The following is an 18,130-nucleotide window of genomic DNA, read 5'->3' on the forward strand; positions in this document are numbered from 1 at the left end:
TTAACCCCTTAAATGGCCAGGACACAAAGTTTTATTACACACTTCTATAATCTAAGAATAGCTCAGCCAGTTTGCATTGAAGTCCCTGTAGTTACTGAATAATAAGCCTGGGATTTTAAGGGGTTAAAAAGGACTAATTAAGCTCCCCTTTAAATCAAACATGCAGTTTAGAGGTGATTTTTAAGTACTGACGATATTCTCAATATACTAGGAAAGGATAATGTTACATATTGTGAAATTATTACATATTGTAATTTATCATGATAATGACAAATATTGTCATATTGCCCAGCTCTATTTCAGAGCATTATAAACTCAAAGCAAAATTTCAGTCATTGATGTAGTTGTGACTGGTAGGATTTTAATGTACAGTTTCACAACATAAAAGACAGCTGCCATTTAAAAAAGTGACAGAAAGGCTGCAAAAATCAAACCAAAAATGATTTGATTTCACAGCATATAAATATCTGAGTTTTTCTAGGAATGTTTGGTGTCAGTCACAGTGAGTACATTTAGATTTTGTCAGTAACCGGTTCAGTGTGTTTACATGCTCTTAATAATCTGATAACTACAGAAAATCAGATTTTGTCAGTAACCGGTTCAGTGTGTTTACATGCACTTAATAATCTGATAACTACAGAAAATCAGACTTTGTCAGTAACCGGTTCAGTGTGTTTACATGCTCTTAATAATCTGATAACTACAGAAAATCAGACTTTGTCAGTAACCGGTTCAGTGTGTTTACATGCACTTGGGTAATCAGATGATGGGGAAACTCCAGGTCTACATGAGTCAGGAAGAATTTGCTTTGCAGTTGGATTTGCTTTGCAACCGGCCAGTAAACTCACATAATAATAACATAATGCAAACTCATCGTTAAGCCGTGGCAAGTGACATTGAGTCACTTTAGCAGTGAATATGAATAAACATCATCTAGAACATGAAGAATATTTAAACTCTTTATTTAAGCATGTAGTTGGTTTCAGCATCGCTCTAAAAGTGCTGTGCTGTGTCTCGCGGGTGCTGTGTTAAACGCTGCTTGCTGTTTCCAGGACGGCGCTGTTTCCACACAGGCACAGACTGAGAAAAACGAAAGAAATCAGAGTGAGAGTTTACATGCACTGAAAAACCCCATTACTGACTCGATCCAGCCTCTTTATTGAATTTCTAGAAATCCGATAATGACCTTAATCCAGTCTAAGAAACCGGTGTGTGCTGTTTACATGACCACTAACTACCAAAATCGGATAATCATGTTATTGGTGTGCATGTGAACACACTCAGTGTCTCAGAAGTAGTCTGTGTAGACAAATGCTGGACAAATGTTGGAAACTTGTTTTCACATGGCATTATTTATCTGTCTTGATTTCTCTGTCTTCGTGGCTGCTGCTTTCTCAGCAGCGTGGGAGCTTTAACCTTTTCCACCAGCACTACTGAAGGCAGTTATAAACCAGCGCGATTCCGCATGCATAGCAGACCCGAACAGCTCCTAAGTATTGCAAAGGCAGAGAGCATTTATCAGTCAGATGTCTTTACTGACCGTCAGATCAGTGTAATCATATGTTACCTCTCCTAAATTGTGTATTAAAGTTTATGCAAACAACAAAGTTCATGCAGATAACTGAACTGGGAAGTGTTGGCTGTCCAGGGGAAGGTCTCTTCCCCATATGCAAGCAAGGGGTCAGGGGTCAATATTGCCCGGTGCTCGATGCCCCTGGCCACAAGATTTCACATTTTGTCCACTAGAAATGGCCGTTCGCATTCAAGAATTTTCTTTGCGTTTTGTTTTTTTCTGTTTTAACAAACCTTCAGACCAGGTGATTTTTTACACATTCTCAAATATGCACCATAAATCTCAAAACTACTACTTTTCATTCTCCTGTGTGAGATTCAGGGCTTGTCTGATCACTGCATTAAATCGATTTTGTCGTAATTTGCCAACTGTATCCATTGTGGTAACTAATGCAGTTACAGCAGTTTTTTGTCAATTATATGAAGTTTTTAATAAAATATTTCCTTTTTCAAAGCAACAGCTGGTTTTTGGCACTGAAGCATGTATATACAAAGGACATGTTTCTGTTATTTTGGCCACAAATTCTGAATAACTGCTCTTTAAACATTACATTCGTAAAAAAGATGGTTCTTCAAGGTTTGCACAACACAATTCAACATAATTTCCATCAAGCTGACGAACCATTTCACCATTTAAAGAACCATTAGGCATGAAATGGTTCTTATGAAACTTAAGGTTATAAATAGAACCATTCCCTTTACTAAAGAACCTTCTTTTTTAAAAGTGCACTTTATCCAAAATAAGAAACTGGAACCTTTTACTGTATTTATGTTTATCTGCTTATAATATATTTATTTTTGTTAACGCTTATGTTTATGAGAGGTTTGTTTGTGTTTGCATGAACTACAGATCTTCTGTAACATATTGTCAATATACATGACACTGTACACTCTACACTCCTGCTCATCATTCCTCTGTCACTCACACACAAACACAAACGTCTTCAAGTACACACAAACACTGACACAGTGTTGGTCAGTCAAGGTCTGTCTCAGGAGCTGTAGTATCACAGAGTGTGTGTATGTTTTTGTAGTATTGGTATCAAAGGTATTGAGTTTGTGATGTCTTAATGTAATAAAATATTAACGCCACTTGCATTTTCCTAGTTTGACCCTTTGAACCATCCGTAGTCCATCCAAGTTAGGATATCTTAATCTACTTGATCGAAGTAGACAATCAACTGTCATGTCTGTTACATAGCAACCGACCAGACACACACAGCTGAAACGTAAAAACATATAATCAGAATAATGTTAAAAATGTTATTACAGTTAGTTACTGGTGTTAGAAAGGTCAAAACAAAACTAAAGTGTGATAAACTGTAAGTAGTGAATACTGTGAGAGCGCCCCCTGCTGTTTATCAGAGCGTCGCCGCTCCCCAGTTTCAGTCTCCATTTCCCAAACGCTTTAGCCGAGCGCGCTAACGTTACTCCTCCTAATAAACAGACACACGTTCAGCTCCGTCTCCTCATTATTCACCACCATCACTGTAATATTTCATCATCAACATTAACACACGAAGGTGATCAGAGGGGCGGTGGAGATCGAGTCTGCAGCGTCTGAGATCTTTAAAACGCAGAGTTAGAAAAGAAAATCATCTCACAGTGAAAGCAGCGTTTTACAGTAGAAATAAATGGAGCTCATTATGCTGGTAGTGAACTATGCTGCTGACTCAGCTGCCTAAAAACCATAGAAACGGATTAAATTAAGCATCATGGCTCTAGAAAGAACCATTGCCTTTACTAGTGAACCCTTGAAGAACTCTCTTTAATGCCTGTACAAAAAGCCATCTGTATGTCACGGTGTACATTTTAGGATTCTCACACCAGGGCATCAGGTTTCAGACTGAAAAACAGCTTCTTTTCTGGGGAAAAATGAGTAAAAAGACGTCTCAGCTCTCGTTCATCAGGCAAAACAAGCCCTTTTCAAACAGCCTCAGCTGAAATGGCTTCAGAGGTGAAAGCAGACTGAGCCAGATGGCCACAAACTCTCAACCGGTGAAGTTAGTTACTAGATGAATTACAGTTTCGTGGCCAAAGTAAAGGTGACAGTGTACTACAGCCACAACTTTTATTGACCTGCAGTTTTTCCTTAATTTGACAAAGATTAAGACTAAACTCACTGTTTCTCACTGTTTCTAAAGCAAAGGAATCCCAGTCCTCCAAACCCAGTAAAACTGTTTACCGCAGTTTTCTCCACACAGTTACCTGAATAGGAGTATATCAGCACAGGCCTCCAGTTCAAGCCTCCACTGTAACAAGAATCCAAGAGCTGTATGAACGAGAGCGAGAGGCTACAATCACAGAGGAGTTGAACTACTGACTGTATGTGATATATATGATATATATAAATATCATATAGATAGATACCCTCATTGACTGTATATATGATATATACACTCATTGATTGTATATATATATATATGATGTATATGATATATACACTCATTGACTCTATATATGATATATATACACTTGTTGATTGTATATATGATATACATAGTCATTGACTGTATATATGATGTATATGGTATATACCCTCATTGATTGTATATATGATATGTATGATATATATAGTCATTGACTGTGTATATAATATATATACACTCATTGGTTGTATATGTAATGTATACGATATGTACACTCATTGACTATATATCAAATATATGTATCTACACTTATTGACTGTATATTTGAAATATATGATATATACTCATTGACTGTATATATGATATATGTAAATTTGTTGATTGTATATATGATATACATGGTCATTGACTGTATATATACGTATGATATATATAGTCATTGACTGTGTATATGATATATATTATATACACACTCATTGATTGTATATATAATGTATATGATATATACACTCATTGTCTATTTATCTAATATATATGATATCTACACTTACTGACTATATATATGAAATATATGATATATACTCTCATTGACTGTATATATGATATATGTGATATATATCATCATTGACTGTATATATATATATATATGTATGATATATATAGTCATTGACTGTGTATATGATATACATTATATATACTCATTAAGTGTATATAATGTATATGATATATACACTCATTGTTTATTTATCTAATATATATGATATCTACACTTACTGACTATATATATGAAATATATGATATATACTCTCATTGACTGTATATATGATATAGGTACACTTGTTGATTGTATATATGATATATATGATAACTACACTCATTGACTGTATATATGATATATGATATATACACATGTTGACTGTATATATAATATATGACACATTGACTGTACCATCTTTTTTAGAATGTAGCTAAAATGCACTGTTTTTAATTGGAATAAAATCTTTCTTTAGAGCCAAATGCTATTAATCGCAATTAACTAACTACACGACTGATAATAATCACACCCTGGTTTGTAGACGTGTATCTAGTTCAAAGACTGATAACAGAAACTCATTATTTTTCTACCACTGCTTTATTTACAAAGACATACCCGCACACTTATAAAGACATATGAGCACGCTTATTCGCCGCACATACAAATACGCACATACACAGGCCAGGCTGAGAGTTAATAGAGGCTGGAACAGAACAAAGAGACGCTAGTAACAAAAGCACTAAAGCCTCTGGCATCAATTATTGAGAGCAGCCTCCAAGAGGAGGGGAGACGCACACACTCAGAACGAAACGCTCGCTCAGACAGACGTCTTCAATGAAAAACTGTAGTAATTATGTAAGTGTTGAAGTTATCAGTGCATAGACCGAACGCCGACTGAAGGGAGGGAGCGCGTTTGAAGAGTATGTGGAGCTTCCAGTCGAAGCAGCAAGACATACGCCATCGCTCTCACATGCTCAGCCTCACTAAACAGCATTCCCACTTCTCTGACCCCTCTCTCTCTCTCTCTCTCTTTCTCTCTCTCTATCTCTCTGTCTCTCTATCTCATGCTCTCACACATGCGCTCGCAGATGTGTAGATGTTTGTGTGTGTTATAGATAACATCCGATTTTCACAGCTGGTCTGATCTCATCCATGTACAAGCCATCATCAGATATAAAAATGCATAAAATATAACTTGAACCTGTGAAGCCTGAGATATGAGACCAGCCTAACATCAATACTCACTCCGCCGTGCACAGTATTGGCATGCTAATTGGCATGTGTCACGATCGCACGTTCACCTGCGTGTGATAAGTGAGAAAAAGGCAAATCCGGGCACACTCACCGCCTCTTTTGGTCCTCCGTCCTTTTCAGCGCTCTGTGAACACAGTGGGCTGTTTATTTTTGTAGTGTGGGGGGGGGCGATAAAGGGGAAACACTGAATGCTGTAATCCGATAAAAAAATATTCTCCCACTGACACAGTAGCAACAGCAGCCCCCCACAGACGAAAAAAGGGGTTGTCGGAAGGTGAGAGGGGGGAAAAGAAGGCAGATTATTAGGAAATAAGAAGTGGAAGATGAAAGAGGGAAAGCCAAATAATCCAGTGCAGCCGTCGCCGTCAAACAGCGGCTTCACATTCCCAGCCTGCAGCCCGTCCTGCGCCGCTATGCCGCCGAGACCGCGGCATGTGCCTTTCTGACACTGAGCGTCCGTAGGCGTGTGGTCGCCCGTGCGTGCCTCTCGAAGCGCGTGCTGTCCTCAGGGTAGCCTTGGCTGTGCATGCGTGCGCGTGTGCGTGCGTGTGCTGCCTCCTCCGTATGTGAGCGCAGTGAGGCGTGTGGCAGGACTGTATGCGCCAGGCTCGGCAAAGATAGTAGCGTTAGAGTGTGCTGTGTCTGAGAGAGAGAGAGAGAGAGAGAGAGAGAGAGAGAGAGGGAGGGTGGGCGATCAGCTGTGTGAAAACCTCCTAGTGCTGTGGCCGGATCAGATGCTTTCTCTCTCTCTCTGTCTCTCGCTCTCTCTCTCTATGTCTCTCTCTCTCTTGCTGTCTCTCTCCCTCTTTCTAACATTAGAGCATGGTGTCTGAGGGAGAGAGGTAGAGAGAGGTAGAGAGAGAGAGAGAGAGAGAGGCAGAAGGAGGGAGGGTGGGCGATCAGCTGTGTGAAAACCTCAGTGTTATGACCGAATCAGATGCTTTCTCTCTGTCTGTCTCTCGCTCTCTCTCTCTCCATCTCTTCTCTGTCTGTTTCTCTCTCTGCATGTTTCCTTCTCTGTCTCTCTCTTCCTGTCTCTCTCACTCCGACTGCTGTGTCTGAGAGAGAGAGCAAATGAGAAAGGAGAGAGAGAGCGAAGGAGGGAGAGAGACAGAGGACGATGGACAGTGAGCGAGATAGAGAGAGGCAAGGGAGAGAGAGAGATAAGAAGAGAGGGTGGGCGATCAGCTGTGTGGAAACCTCAGTGTTATGACAGAATCAGATGCTTCTCTGTCTCTCTCTCTCTCTCTCTCTCTTTCTTTCTCTCTCTCTCTGTCTCTCTGTCTCTCTCTCTCTCTCTCTCTTTCTTTCTCTCTCTCTCTGTCTCTCTGTCTCTCTTTCTTTCTTGCTATGTCTCTCTCCTTTCTACTCTCTCTCTCTCATTCTCTCTCTCTGCCTCACTCTTTTTCTCTTACTGTCTATCTCTTATTTTTCTCTGCTCATATAAGGGGACAGTAGGGGGCTATTTGAGCAGTATGTGTGTGTGTGTGTGTGTGTGTGTGTGTGTGTGTGAGTGTGTGTGTGTGTGTGTGTGTGTGTGTGTGTGTGTGTGTGTGTGTGTGTGTGAGTGTGTGTGTGTGTGTGTGTGTGTGTGTGTGTGTGTGTGTGTGTGAGTGTGTGTGTGTGTGTGTGTGTGAGTGTGTGTGTGTGTGTGTGTGTGTGTGTGTGTGTGTGTGTGTGAGTGTGTGTGTGTGTGTGAGGGAATCCGTTTGAAGTGTGTGAGAGTGAAAATCCGTTTGAAGAGTGAAATAAAGAGTGTGTGAGTGTGTTTGAAGAGAACAGAAGAAAGGGAGGAGGCGAGCGAGCGTGTAGGAGGACGAGGACTGAGGGATTTACATACAGTACTGTGCAAAACTCAGAGACCTTCATTAATTTAATTTACACTGAACAGAGTCATTCAGGAGATTTCTGAGGAGATCAGATATAAGATTCATTCATGCATTCAGACGCCATTAAAAACGCTCTCATATCCTCCGCCAGGACGTGGGTTCCGCAGGCTCCGCTTGTTCCGACGCAGAGCGCATTTTTACGCAGCGAATTTTCTACTTTTTAAGAAGTAACCAGTCAGAAAAGGGAACTGGGGACTGAGGGTGGGGCTGAGCAGCAGGACAGTTTTGCTTGCATTAGGAAGGTAAAAATGTTCAGCTCGAATATTATAATAATAATAACTTTATTTATATAGTATCTTTCATACATAAAAATGAAGCTGAAAGTGCTTCACAACAAAATTAAATAAAATATCAAAATTAATCATGTAAAACAAAGACACACACACACACACACATTTTCTAAACAGTTGAAAGAAGTTCTTATCTTCAGGTACTATTTGGGTGGTGGGTCATTCTCAGCACTGCAGTAACACTGATGTGGTGGTGTGTTAGTGTGTGTTGCGCTGGTGCGAGTGGATCAGACACAGCAGTGCTGCTGGAGTTTTTAAACACCTCAGCGTCACTGCTGGACTGAGAATAGTCCACCAACCAAAAATATCCAGCCAACAGCGTCCTGTGGGCAGCGTCCTGTGGGCAGCGTCCTGTGACCACTGAGGAAGGACTAGAGGATGACCAACACAAACTGTGCAGCAGCAGATGAGCTATCGTCTCTGACTTTACATCTACAAGGTGGACTGACAAGGTAGGAGTGTCTAATAGAGTGGACAGTGAGTGGACACAGTGTTTAAAGCTCCAGCAGCACTGCTGTGTCTGATCTACTCAGACCAGCGCAACACACACTAACACACCACCACCACGTCAGTGTTACTGCAGTGCTGAGAATGATCCACCATCTTATCTCTTTAGTCTCCATGATGACTTCATTACGGACTGAATTTCGAACAGTATCTATTACAGAATATCAGTTCCTAACTTCATAATCTCATCATGAACTCCAGATAAGAAAACAGCATCACACAAACATCCTAACGAGACTAAACCTCCTAAATCCTGTCCTAACCTTAGGATGAACCCCAACAGGGTCCTCACTTCTGTTTAAGGTCCGTTTCTCTGGTTTTTAGGCAGCTGTGTCAGCAGCATAGTTCACTACCAGCATAATGAGCTCCATTTATTTCTACTGTAAAACGCTGCTTTCACTGTGAGATGATTTTCTTTTCTAACTCTGCGTTTTAAAGATCTCAGACGCTGCAGACTCGATCTCCACCGCCCCTCTGATCACCTTCGTGTGTTAATGTTGATGATGAAATATTACAGTGATGGTGGTGAATAATGAGGAGACGGAGCTGAACGTGTGTCTGTTTATTAGGAGGAGTAACGTTAGCCACGTTTCTCTATTTTTACAACATATATAAATAAATATAAATATAAATCTTCCTGAATCTGTAGAGTCGCCCTTTCCATTCCATCTTATCTCGAGATCATACGTGACTCACATCCGGAGTTATGAGCCTATGAAGAGGGGCTGAGATACACGTCATCTGCCTCTCACCGTGTGGAACTGGTGGATTCGTGTGTCGTCTACATTCTGTGTGAAACTGACCAAAGGACACTCAGGAAATCGCTAAGGACTGACCATCACGCCGGAAACCCTTCATTCTTCATTCAGTCCACATCGGAGACTCATGTGAAACGGCGTGCAGAGAGTTTACAGCTGCTGAAGCTGCTGCAGCGGTTTTGGAAAGTAGTGATGAAGATAACGGAGCATTTTGATATGAAGGATCATGATATATGAAGAGCCTTTAAAGGAGGATTTAAGAAGTTGTGCAAAAATTGATAAAAAATACCCTTGAAAAGATAGGAAGTTTCTGTAATACGGCCCCTGGCACTGCAGTGCAGGTTTTTACAGCAGTGATACAGTATCTGGCACTGGCTTTAGCCGTCAGCTGTAGCTGTTAGTGTGAGTGTTTTACTGCCACTAGCTTTAATGTTAGCTTCCTCGAGGAGCCTTGTTTTGGCAGTGTGCAGAGAGCCAAGCAGTGATTCACACGCTCACTCAGAGGCACGTGCTCATGTTTGCCCACAGTGGATAATCATTACATACATATACTAATGCGTATGCACACGCATCCTTTGGGAACAGATATATATATATATATATATATATATATATATATATAAACCTATTTCCAAAAAAGTTGAGACTGTATGACTGTTTCCACTGAGCATCAGTCATTTTCAGATGAGCTTGAATCCACAGAGGTTTGCGGTGTTTCTGGATGTTGTATGACTTCCACTGTGCACAGTACAGTCTTAACCTGCGTTTGTGGATGCAGCAATGAAGAGTGTTTATTGATAATGGTTTGTCAAAGTATCTCCAAGCCCATGTGGTGATCTCCATCACAGATACATGACAGTTTTTAATGCAGTGCCTTCCGAGGGGTCGAAGGTGACGGACATTCAGTAGTGGTTTTTGACAATTTCCTTTACGCACAGAGATTTCTCCAGATATTCTGAATCCTTTAATGTTATTATGCACCGTAGAGGGTGAAATACCTAAAATCCTTGCAATTGCTCACTGAGGACGGTTATTTTTAATGGATTATTCACTTACATAGTGTGTAATGTGGCGAGCCTTGACCCATCCTCACTCATAAAGGATCATCCTTTCCTGGATGCTCCTTTTATACCCAAGAATGATTGCGTCCCCTGTTTTGCGTTCCTAGTTTTAAATTCCTCCTTTTTTTTTTTTGGAATATGTTGCAGGCATCAATTTCAGAATGAATGCATATTTACCAAAAAAGTAAGAAGTTTATAAGGTAAAACATTACGGTAACACTTTCTATGAATGTCACCTTTGTAAGCATCTATAAACACATTCATAACATGTTATAATGCATTCATAAGGCATTATAAACATGGCTATAAATATTTATAAAAATGCATTGCACATTATAGCCATGTTTATTATGCATTATGAATTGTTAACATAATACATTATAAGTACTGATCATAACAAATTATAAGAGCTCATAAGTCGTATTTGTCCGCTCTAAGTAAAGTGAAGTGTACTGTACTAAAGCCTCCTCCAGTGTTAAGAGTGAGGCTTCAAGTTGAAGTATTTACTGAAGGATTTACTGAAACACTAAAACATTCACAGTAAAGCACATTACAGGCTTCAAATGTCAGAGTTTAAACTAGAGCTGCATCAGTGTTTTACCCAATGTGGGAAAGGTAATGTACACCACCGTTAGCTTGGTATTTGTCTTTACTTTGCAGTCTCCAAGCTGGGACTGACTTCTTTGGCACTGACAGTATAACATGTTATTAACACTATTTATAATGCATTATATTAACAATTCATAATGTATAATAAACATGGCTATAAAGTGTAATTCATTTTTATAAATGTTCATAATCATGTTTATATTGCCATATGAAGGCATTACAACATGTTATAAATGTGTTTATAGATGCTTACAAACGTGACATTCATAGAAAGTGTTACCATTTGTTTTTTAACTGCTGTCCCAACATTTTTGGAACTGTTTTTTGTTCACAAGTCAAATAAACATGCACATTAAAATCCTGGATGTTTAACATGGAAAAAGCAATCATCTCTATGGCACAATGATGAGCCGATGATGTAAAGCAATGCTTTTTTTTTTGATTCAGCATTTATTTAGTAATATAGAGCCAGAGAACTTAACAGGAGATGCTGGCTCTTACATTATGAAAATAATCCAATCCAAAGTGCCAAAGCAGGTATGAGATGAGATTAATGATGTCATTGCACTTTTTTATGTACAGTGCAATCCAGGATAGATGATGTGCTGAGCTGAACAGTTTATTTTATTGTACGTCACTGATTGATGGTACTCATTCTCTCTTACCTTCTTGATGTATTGCACTGATGAATTCCTTGCTGGCTTCACTAAGGTGCACAGAGCAGTGTATGTGTGTGCTGTGCCAGATTCTGTGGTGTTTAAGGGCTAGATATTCACCCTGGATGTTTTTTATTGCCACGTTCTCAAATACTCCTAATCAGTACTAGGGATGCAGAGTATTTTGACCAATGACTGACCATCATTAGTCAACAGTTAATTGTTAACCGACAAACCTAATATCAAGGTCCTGTTCTGAAAACTGATTGGCTGAGCTACATTTGAAGCCGTTGTAAAATGCTTGATATATGCGTACTAATGAGCCCACACCATCATCTGAATCCTGTATTAATGCAACAAGAAATTAAAAGAGTGTTCCTTATATAAAGCGTGGAACGCAGTACTGATTGTTGGAACTGGGCATCAGGGTGTATGTGTATTTAAGCTGTCCACAATTATTTTCCCTAGTTGTTAGCTTTCACAGTCTTATGTTTACTTCACCATAACCCTCATGTTTAATGAACATTCTGACCACCTCCTTGTTTCTACGCTCATTGTCCATTTTATCAGCTCCATTTACTATATAGGTGCACTTTGTAGTTCTACAGTTACAGACTGTAGTCCATCTGTTTCTCTGATACTTTGTTAGCCCCCTTTTACCCTGTTCTTCAGTGGTCAGGACCCCCATGGACCCTCACAGAGCAGGTACTATTTGGGTGGTGGATCATTCTCAGCACTGCAGTAACACTGACGTGGTGGTGGTGTGTTAGTGTGTGTTGTGCTGGTGTGAGTGGATCAGACACAGCAGTGCTGCTGGAGTTTTTAAACAGTGTCCACTCACTGTCCACTCTATTAGACACTCCTACCTTGTCAGTCCACCTTGTAGATGTAAAGACAGAGACAGTAGCTCATCTGCTGCTGCACAGTTTGTGTTGGTCATCCTCTAGTCCTTCATCAGTGGTCACAGGACGCTGCCCACAGGATGCTGTTGGCTGGATATTTTTGGTTGGTGGACTATTCTCAGTCCAGCAGCGACACTGAGATGTTTAAAAACTCCAGCAGCACTGCTGTGTCTGATCCACTCAGACCAGCGCAACACACACTAACACACCACCACCGCGCCAGTGTTACTGCAGTGCTGAGAATGATCCACCACCCAAATAGTACCTGCTCTGTGAGGGTCCATGGGGGTCCTGACCACTGAAGAACAGGGTAAAAGGGGGCTAACAAAGTATCAGAGAAACAGATGGACTACAGTCTGTAACTGTAGAACTACAAAGTGCACCTATATAGTAAGTGGAGCTGATAAAATGGACAATGAGCGCAGAAACAAGGAGGTGGTCAGAATGTCATGTCTGATCAGTGTACGTTACTGTGGCGTCGATTCGATCAGGACTGATATTACTGAAGGAGCTCTGAGTTTGATGAGCTATAGATGGTAATTTGCTTAGCAGACTTAACAGACATGGCAGATTCATACTGGATTAAACTTAAAATGGATCTTGTCAGTAATCACTCAAATTACAGCACCTTTCCAGATAAAACTAATCCAGCTCCAACAGGGATTTGTTTTCTGTCCTTTTATTTTTTCAGTGCAAAAATATTCTCCAATAGGCTTTAGACCAAAAAACGACAGCAGAATTGCAGTTTAAACTGTGACCTCCCACTTGTAGCCATGCAGTTCTCCCAAAGAGTTCTGTCTTATGCTGAAACCTGACAACCTGATAATCCGTCTGTTCTGCTGGGACTATTTTACTGCTCCAGACTCATTTAAATGTTTTGAATAGGGAATGCATTTCTACGCGTCATTGCCTTCCACTTTCCTCCAGCTCAGACCCAGGAGTGCAGATAACAAACTAGCAAGCTAAAATAATGATTTTCGTCTTTAAACATTTTCAATTTTCATTTACATAATAACCAAACAATATAATGTCACTGAACATTTTTACCAGTGACACTATGTGCAGTTCTTTGCCCTGTGGGAGTCAGTGGAAGCTCATACTGACACTGTGTCGTTCTTTATAAGCACACATTTTCCAAAAACTACCAAAATCGAATCAAATAAAACTCTGAAAGAAATATATTTTTGAGATTTGTTTCCTCAGTAATTAGAGGGTAATACTCTGCTTTAACGAATATGTACTGGGGCTTATTTAAGGTCTCGTTATCAGACACTTCTAAATGGTTTATTCTTTGTATACATTTTATTCAATATTACCTGAATTACGTCATAATCGGGGGTCTATTATGTAAAAATCACTGATAAATGCATTATTTGTAATAACACACCTTTAAGAGTTTGTTATGCAAATTATTGAGCATGAATTATCTCTTGAATTTACATTTTGTTAGTGTATATTTGTACATCAGAGAGCATCACAAAGTACCTAATAATGATATCTATACTGCATAAAAAACATTGAAAACGCTTCCACTGGTTTGTTATTATGAGTTGAAACTTAAAATATTGATATTTTTGACAATAAACAGTCCTAACTTTGGAATATGGGGCAAAATGTGCACCAAGTTACTGAAAAATTGTTTAGCACTTTCAAGCCTTTAATCAGTGATGAATGCAACTGCACTCTAGGGTATAGAACATTTCTTGAAGTATCAATGACATCAAAATCTTAATAGCGCTTAGGTAATATATTCAATATAGAATAGGAATCAAGTCATATTAGGCAATACTTATATGATTACTTTCTGTATAGTTAATAAGCCCTTTAGAATGAGTTAAATTGGTCTTTATTGAACAAAAAGAACAAGACCTTAATTAAGCTTCAGTATGTGTTCTTTAAAATGAAGCGTTGCCCATTAGAGATACAGTTGTAAGCACCTCTGGTCAAATTATATGTTTTGTTCATTTAAGTGAAAATAAGTTTACACGTCCTGTAGAAGGATCACACTCGAACTTAAATATGACATTTTATCTGCAAATTTAAGTGCACAATTTATTAATAACATGCTAGAAAAATAAAATATAAAAATCATATATTCAGCACATAGATAGTAATTGTGCATTAAAATCTGCAAATACTTTAAACCGAAATTCGATCAGGGCGCTCAAACTTTCACATACGACTGTATACAGTGTACATAAAGGTGTGACTGAGAGCCGTTTAGCTTAATATGCTTGCATGCATGTGTGTGTGTTTCTGTGTGTGAGTGTGTGTTGCGCAGTGGCAGACAGTGAAAAGAGCATCACGTTTTGCTGGCATGTCTCCAAGGTGTCGCCAGGGGCTGCAGTGACATCACGTTACCTAAGCAACAGGGCGAGAGACAGAGTAGGAGAGCGAGGTGGGATTGGCTTGGTGATTTGTCTGACTCACTGCTAGCGATAGCATTCTTTACCATCGGTACCGTACAGAGACACCGCGTTGCTCAGTCATCTCGTATATGAAAGCACAGTGACATCATCATAAAGCAGCGTTAAGCACCACATGTACCAGAGTAGAGGGGTGAAAAGAAAGGTCACCCTTCTGGGAGGGGAGCGGGCTTGTGTCCAGGGGAGGTACAGCAAATCTGTGCCATTCTTAAATGTGGGAACACCGTGTGCGTGTGTGCCTGCGTATGTATGTGGGAGTGTGTCTCGATAAGTCGAAGTGAGGTGAGCCTAATACAAACGTCATCCTCCTACAAGTCTTGACCCCCTTACCTACGCACGTTATTACATATGCATGCTCAGATATACCTAGCCTTACAGGCCCTATACACAGTTGTACGCAAACAGGCCCTGGCCCTGTAGTAAAAGGGGGTCAAGGACTAGTTTCCATATATATTCATATTTGTATATGCAGTGGTGTGAAAAAGTGTTTTCCCCCTTCCTGATTTCTTATTCTTTTGCATGTTTGTCACACTTAAATGTTTCAGATCACCAAACAAATTTAAATATTAGACAAAGATAACACAAGTAAACACAAAATGCAGTTTATAAATGAAGATCTTTATTATTAAGGGAAAAAGAAATACAAACCTACAGGGCCCTGTGTGAAAAAGTGATGTCTATATATATAGTTACTGTCCAAAGAAAAACAAGCATCTTCAAATCTTAAATTTTAATGTAAGTTAATGTAAAGACATTTTATTCCAAGTGATTTTGGAGCATTTCTGTTGGTTCTATCATCATGAAATTAAATTTTCACACAGTGTAAAAGGCAGCTGCAGGGTTCGAATGGTGTATGGTGTAGAAAAATAAAAATCAACAAATTTGGAGATAGATGATATATATATATATATATATATATACTGTCTATCTATTTGTCTATACACTATATTGAGGTCAGCTCAACTCAAAATGATATAGTAACTGATTACATGGCTTTTCTTGACTCAACTTGAAAACACCAGAGTTCACCCAACTCAGTCAAAAGTTCTCGTAATTTTAGTTCTGTATCTCAGTGAGGTAAATAACGTAGGTTTACTTACTTTTTAGGGCGGCACGGTGGCGCAGTGGGTAGCGCTGTCGCCTCACAGCAAGAATGGCCTGGGTTTGATTCCCGGCCGCGTGACCAGGGTCATTTCTGCGTGGGTTTCCTCCGCGTACTCCGGTTTCCTCCCACGGTCCAAAGACATGCAGTCAGGCTGATTGGACATGCTAAAATTGCGTGTGTGTGTGTGTGAATGTGTATGTCTGTCTGTCTGCCCTGCGATGGACTGGCGACCTGTCCGGGGTGTGTCCTGCCTTCCGCCCGGTGGCAGCTGGGATGGGATAAGCGGTTTGGATGATGTATGAATCTACTTACTTTTTACAATATATTATATTCGCCATCAATCAGGACTCTTTCTATCACACAATCCTGCTAAACATTTTTCCTCTTGGGAGAACACTTATGGATAGCTGTGACATTGATGGGGTTCAAACTCATCATCTCCTGTTGGAGGGGGGGCTTAGTCCACTGCACCACTCAGAAACACATAAAGCAGCTCAGATTGTCTGTCCATAAATGTTTAATACACTGTAGAAAATATTTGTTGTTTTAACTTTAAAGCTTTGTATCATCTCATTTGGTGCAGCTGTCTAATAGTTCAATAGTTGAATCCCAGCAAAGCCACAAGTAACCATATCCGGAAGCCCAAGAGGAAAAAAGTGTCACATGGGACTGTTAATGGAAGGAGCGCCAGCTAGTGGGAAAATTGAGTAAAAAAGACAAATTCGATTTTGTTTGTCTAACTGAGATGCAGACCTAGAAACAGTAGCTAGGAAAATATTTGATTCAACTAAGAAGTTTGAGTTAGGTGGGCTCTGGTGTTTTCAAGTTGAGTCAACTCAAGAAAAGCCATGTAATCAGTTACTATACAATTTTAGGTTGAGCAGACTTCAAATTTTTTACAGTGTGTTTATATTTATACACATATGTATATAGACTGGGCCTCCCAGTCCACCCCATTACACCACCTCAATCAGCCTGGACATTCACACAAGGCAGGTTGGGTCCATGGATTCATACTATTAGTGCATCATTGTGTGTGCCTCAGCAGAAATCAAGATTCATCAGAGCTGCATACATTTTCCTAGTCTTCAACTGTCCGGTGTTGGTGAGCCTGTGCCCACTGCAGCCTCAGTTTCTGTTCTTAGCTGACAGAATTGGAACCCAACGTGGTCTTCTGCTGTTGTAGCCCATCCACCTCAAGGTTCGACGTGTTGCGCATGCTGAGATGTTTTTCTGCTCACCACAATTGTACAGAGAGGTTATCTGAGTTACCGTAGCCTTTCTGTCCAACGTGAACCAGTCTGGCCGCTCTCCACTGACCTCTCTCATCAACAAGGTACTTTCATCTGCAGAACTGCCGCCCACTGGATGTTTTTACTTTATTTCTCCATTGTGAAAATCCCAGGAGATCAGCAGTTATAGAAATACTTAAACCAGCCCGTCTGGCACCAACAATTATGCCACGTTCAAAATCACTGAGATCACATTTTTCCCTGTTCAGATGGTTCATGTAAACATTTCCTAAAGCTACTGACCCATATCTGCATGATTTTATGCACTGCACTGCTGCCACACAGTTGGCTGATTAGATAATTACATGAGTGAGTAGGTGTGTAGATGTTCCTAATCAAGTGCTCAGTGAGTGTATATATAGTACTGTGCAAAAGTTTTAGGTACTAGTGAAAAAATGCTGTAAAGTGAGGATGCTTTGGAAAAATAATGACATGCATGATGCAGTAAACAAAAAAAACCTAAATCAAATCAATATTTGACCAGCCCTTGCTTTGTTCAAGGGTACGCTGGCTTGCAGTTTTTCGGGGTACTTGGCTGGTAGGTTGTTCTAATCCTCTTGAAGAACCTGCCATATTTCCTCTACAGACATTGCTGTCTTAATAGCTTCTGTCTCTCTATGTAACCCCAGAGTGACTCAACGATGCTGAGATCAGGGCTCTGTGGGGGCCATATATCTGTTGGATGACTCTCTGGTCTTCCTTTTCCTGGACATAGTTCCTTATGACGTTGGCTGTGTGTTTGGATTGTCATTGTCATGAGGGAGAATGAATGTGGGACCAATCAGACACATCCCTAATGGTATTGCATGATGGATAAGAACCTGCCTGCCTCTAGGAGACCATTAATTTTGATTAAATCGCCAGCTGCATTTGCAGAATTGCAGCCCCAAACCAGCAGGGAATCT

General features: G+C 40.0%; 2 protein-coding genes across 2 annotated transcripts in view; one reads left to right on the forward strand and one right to left on the reverse strand.

The window, feature by feature from the left end:
* Window positions 1-5,984, reverse strand: part of lrtm2a (leucine-rich repeats and transmembrane domains 2a) — a 52,478-nt gene extending 46,494 nt beyond the window's left edge. Inside the window, exon 1 of the mRNA XM_036577758.1 lies at window positions 5,822-5,984. The gene's annotated coding sequence lies outside the window, so the exon portion shown is untranslated. The remainder of the gene's footprint in view (window positions 1-5,821) is intronic.
* The window catches only part of cacna2d4a (calcium channel, voltage-dependent, alpha 2/delta subunit 4a), a 191,438-nt gene that overhangs the window by 118,826 nt on the left and 54,482 nt on the right, over window positions 1-18,130 (forward strand). The window lies entirely within an intron of this gene.

This window comes from Colossoma macropomum, unplaced genomic scaffold, assembly GCF_904425465.1.
Source record: "Colossoma macropomum unplaced genomic scaffold, Colossoma_macropomum, whole genome shotgun sequence".
Lineage (NCBI taxonomy): Eukaryota > Metazoa > Chordata > Actinopteri > Characiformes > Serrasalmidae > Colossoma > Colossoma macropomum.